This window comes from Orycteropus afer, unplaced genomic scaffold, assembly GCF_000298275.1.
Source record: "Orycteropus afer afer isolate SDZICR_OR568_19922 unplaced genomic scaffold, OryAfe1.0 scaffold00471, whole genome shotgun sequence".
NCBI lineage: Eukaryota > Metazoa > Chordata > Mammalia > Tubulidentata > Orycteropodidae > Orycteropus > Orycteropus afer.
This window is the reverse complement of record NW_006922058.1, coordinates 1302181-1305445: the sequence shown is the minus strand read 5'-3', so window position 1 is coordinate 1305445 and position 3265 is coordinate 1302181.

Below are 3265 nucleotides of genomic sequence, written 5' to 3'. Positions count from 1 at the left end.
ACGCTCGGGGGCCCAGAGCGTGGCTTCCTCACCGTCCGCCTGCCTTGGAGGGGCAGCCTTGCCTGAGAGCTAGTGTCTTAATTTCTCACAGCTGCTTATCTTTGAAATAGGCAAACATCTGCTATTCTGTGCTTTATCGTGTTGTCAACGCAGGGACCCGGCCGAGTGAGAGGCAGGGCCCGAGGACACCATGTGGGTCTTGCTAGGTGAGCCCTGTGGGAGCACCCCCAGGCTCCATTGTGGACGTGGGGCTCCCCAGCTACGCCCTTGGGAGCCAGCCTCCTTGATCCCGCCTTGCCTGGTGCCCTCTGCCCTGCCTCCTCTCACTCTGTGCTCAGCCTCATGTGGATTTTCCTGGGGAGTGTAGCCACTTGGTTGTCTGGTCCCCGAGCCCTTCTTAAAGTCCACCATAAAGCAGACCACCACTGTCCCTCAGTCTCCGCCCACCTTCCACGCGGAGCGGGTCCAAGGCTGTGGAGACCCTGGCTGGACCACATCTCCAGTGTCTTCTGCCCTCGGTGCCCCTGTGGTGGTGGGGGTGTAGGTGGCTGAGCCCCCCTCCCCACCAGCCATATTGGCTCTGCTCTAACACAGCAGCTCCCTGAAGGCCCAGGGTCCCACCTGTACCCGACTCCCATTCTGTGATTCAAAATGCAGGCCAGGTTCCTCCTAGGCCCCTCTGGTGTTCCCATCCCTCTGTCCTGTACCAAGTCCCTGGTCTTGATCTTCACGTGCAGGTTTGCTGCAGGTCTAACCAGCCAGGGTCCCTGCTGTCTTGGCAGTCATTTGGGCTGGGGTCTCCATGCAGCCCCCCTCCCAACAGTGCATGGCCCAGCTGCATGGGCACTTTGGGTGCTGGAATAGCATCGTGTTTGGTTGATCACGGCCACGAGTGAGTTAGATTTGCATCCAACCTCCTTGCCCTTTAAGGATACCTGCGGCAGTCCTAGATTCTTTCAGAAGATCCGTTGGCCTCTCCCGGGGGCCAGGGGCCTCAGTAACTCCTCATGGGTTGGGCTGCCTTCTAGAACTGGGGTGTGGCTCACAGTTCAGGACACGTCTCCCACCATTTTCACACCCAGGCTGCATGTTGGTGCCCTGCTCTCGGTATTAAGAGATGCTAACAGAGGCTCGTTACTACTGTGCTGGGTACAGGACTGGCTCCCTGGGCTGGCGGGAGGTCTGGGCACACTTTGCAGCATGGGGCCACCAGGGTAAATGAACAGCAGCGGGGGTGTGGGCTGCACTGGGGGGAGAGCCGGGAGGAGGCGCTGTGGACTGCTCCCAGCTTCTGAATGACTGCTGCGCCGCATCTTGTCCTGCTGTTAATGGCGCGCTGGCTCACTGGGGGCAGGCAGGCAGCAGGAACGCAGGTAGAGCACCTGGACGGTGGCAGGTGGCGGCAGAGGAGATGCTGCCGGCAGCTCTGGCTGGCACGTGCGAGGGCACCCTGTGCTGTCCTCAGTGGCTCCAGAGGCAAGAGAGGGCGAGCCACCGTCCCCATGTCCTGAATCAGCAGGGCCACATCACCAGACCTGCACCTGCACTCGGGCAGACTCTGCCCGTCCCCGCCAGGGCCACCTTCCCTCGCCTGCATCTCCTGAAGCCAGAGGCCCGGTGGGCCTCTCTCCCCTAGGCCGCTCCTGGGTGGGGACAGGAACCACAGGGTCAGCACGGGTTGGCGCTTACAGCCACGACCGGGCACCAGCAGGGCTCATTCTGCTCACACTTTCTTCTTGTGCAGAGAGCTGGAAGAACCCAGAGGAGCAGGGCTCGAAAGGTTTAACTGTCTTAACTCCGTTTGGCTGGGTCTGCTTTAACACTGCTCACACAATAAATGCTAACTGGGAGTGCGACAGTGGCCTTGTTAATGCTGGATCCCCAGGGAGCCCTTTGCTTGGGTCCCGATGGGGCGTGGGGAGGGGAAGGGGGCCTGTTTTGTTCACAGAGCCTGGAAGAGGGTGTTCAGGGGCTTTGCTTGGCCCAGCCTCGGTCAGGCAGGGCTCTGAGGTGGGCTCCAAGAAAGGGCGTGTGTGCATGACCTGCCAGGGTGGAGGCGAGAAGGGGTCTGCAGGGCTCCTCGAGAGAGCCCCCACTTGCTCCTCCAGGAACCACTTTCAGACGAGAGTAGAATTCCTTCTGGAAATTAAATGTAAAAGGTGATTTTAAACCAAGAAGGGGCCCTGGGTGAGGAGGGGCCCTGGCTTAGGAGCCCTGGTTGGCACAGTGGTTAAAGTGCTCATCTGCTGTCCTCAAACCCACCAGCTACTTCTTAGGAGAAAGACGTGATAGCTTCGGTAAAGATTACGATATTAGAAACCCTGTGAGGCAGCGCTATCCTGTCCTCCAGGGCTGCTTGGTAGCAATGGGTTTGAGAGTCCCTATGGTTGGGCAACCTACTTCTGTAGTGATACTGCCTCGGCAACCCAAGGAGGCGTTGCTATGAGTTTGAGACCACTGGACGGCACCCAACAACAACAACGTGATACAGCCAAAATGACTGGCTGCTGACCAAACGGTTGGAGGGTCCAGTCCACCTAGAGGCACCTCGCTGAAAGGCCTGGTGATCCGTGTACTTTCAAACAATCAGCTTTGAAAACCCTACGGATTCTTCTCTGACACACCTGGGGTCACTATGAGTCTGGAAGACACTACAGCAACTGGATTGGTTTTTTAAAATGACACAAAGTTCTAGGTTTGAGAGAGTAAGTGAAGGCGCCACCAGCCCTCCCTAAAATGCCCAATCACAGGGACACCCGGAAGGCAAGGAGTGTGGGGGTGGGAGGGAGGGGACGTTCTGGGGCGGCCTGGACGTGGTGTCAGCCCACCAGTGATGCTCGGGACACGAAGGCCACTCCCGGTTCCGCTGAGAGGCGGAGCCACCTTGCTATCCCCCAAAGCCTTGCACACCCACCTGGGCAGGACTGTGTGGCTGCCCCTCAACACCTGGGCCAGGGGCGGGGGCATCTCGTTGGGGCCCCAGGCAGTGGGATTGGAGGGTCTCAGTGGGAGCCCCGGAGTTGGGGGGAGAGACCGGGCCGGCTGGGGCGCAGGGTGTGACCTGCTGGTCTTTGTGACTTGGCGGGGGGTCTCTGACTGCGAGGGCGGGTCCGTGTGATCCGAGGCTGGGCGGGGCGGCCACATGCGCGCCCTCCTGCCGGTGGACACCATGGCCGCCGCGACACAGCGCCCGGGCCCCCGACCCCGCGCCAGCGGCGGCTGCGCCTCGGACCGTGGCCTCCAAGCCGGCCCTCATCCCGCGCGC